Genomic DNA, 1,622 nt, shown 5'->3' on the forward strand with positions numbered 1-1,622 from the left:
TCTAAAAATTATCTCTACTCTAAAAGTTAATAATTTTATATTTTTCAGAATACTTCTTTCACTACTAAACCCCCAAATACTGAGTATAAAGTAACCCTCACAGCATATTTCCTTTTGATATTTTCTCTCTTCCATTTATTAAATTATATCTTTTTACCTTTAAGCATCTAATTAAAATGACTTAATTTATACTCCTTATTAATTTTATAAGTTTAAGGCAAATAAATAATCAATTTTGAGATGCAAGAAGTATCAGATTTTAGTATCCACTACCAAATAAAGATTTGTTTATCTCTATATGTAACTAAAATTTAAGTCTAATGTAATATTATAAGGTTATAAAGATTTGTTTATCTCTATAAGTAACTAAAATTTAAGTCTAATGTAATATTATAAGGTTTGTTTATCAACTACCAAACAAACCCTTAAGTGTTGAGTAGCGTTATTCTCTGCCTTAATTTTACTTATTACTAATGCTAGCTCATGTATTCTTATATTAAAATACCTCATTTTTCCTCCTCTCCCCCTTCATTCCCCCCTTTTGTTTCCCTTTCCTTTGCAAACAAACCCCATCTCAGTTCATATACCCCACGCTTGGTCCACCCTACCACCATGCCTCCTCCACGACTGCACACTTCATTTCTCTGGTGGGCAGAAGTCATATATAAATAATTAAAAAAAAGGTCAAAATCAAAGGCAGGCGGAAGTCATAGACATCCGACCACAGGTTCAAGCATTTGGGATTTTCACCCAACCATAGGTTAGAGTGTCAATTGCAAACACCTAGAACTAACTATGGTCAGGCATTCACCATTTCAGCCTTGTCATAGGTTTGAGAGCTAGTTATGGACACCTAATGACTGATTTGAGTGAGAGTTGATCAGTTGAGGTTTAAGGTTTAGTCATGTTCATCGTGTCTTCAAGATTTTCAAATTTCCATCGAGGTTATAAGGTCATTGGCGCCGACACGGATATGGTTTAGAGGTTGCCAAAAAAATTGGACCTTCCATTGTGCTTTTTCAATGGTGGTGGGTGCAAGTGATGGAGGAAAAAGAGAGTGAATGTGTTAATGGGGATGCAAGGAGGAAATTAATGGGAGAGGTTATGGGATGTACATAAAGGTGGGTTCTCTTTTATTTAAGGCAATAATAAGTAAAATATAGGGTAGCATTTGGTCGTTGAGACGTTGACAATGTTTTTTCCTCCTTAACCTATTAAAAAAAATTACGCAAATTAGATGGTAGACACATGACTACCTTCCTCGTGGTGCTCATGGTACAAAATGGTACCATTTTGTTATATTTTGATGGACCCAACTCAATTTCTCTCATGTGCGCAGCAAATGAGAGAACATCAAGTTTATTCCAATGAACACTGTAGTATAATCAACACACGATATTATTGATTAAACAATTGCACTTTCGGAATGAAAATTTATGAGCTTTTCAAATTTAAAATATTTTAAAGCAAAAAAACAAAAGAACAGCAAGTTTATTCCAATAAACACATACTACACCATCTACTTTTCGCTTAAAATTAGGCAACAAACCAAGTTTTCTGTCTAGCCCCCCCCCCCCCCTTTTTCCCTACCCCTTCTTTATCAGTTAGGGGCTGCCATGGAT

This window comes from Beta vulgaris, chromosome 4, assembly GCF_026745355.1.
Source record: "Beta vulgaris subsp. vulgaris cultivar EL10 chromosome 4, EL10.2, whole genome shotgun sequence".
NCBI classification, from domain to species: domain Eukaryota; kingdom Viridiplantae; phylum Streptophyta; class Magnoliopsida; order Caryophyllales; family Amaranthaceae; genus Beta; species Beta vulgaris.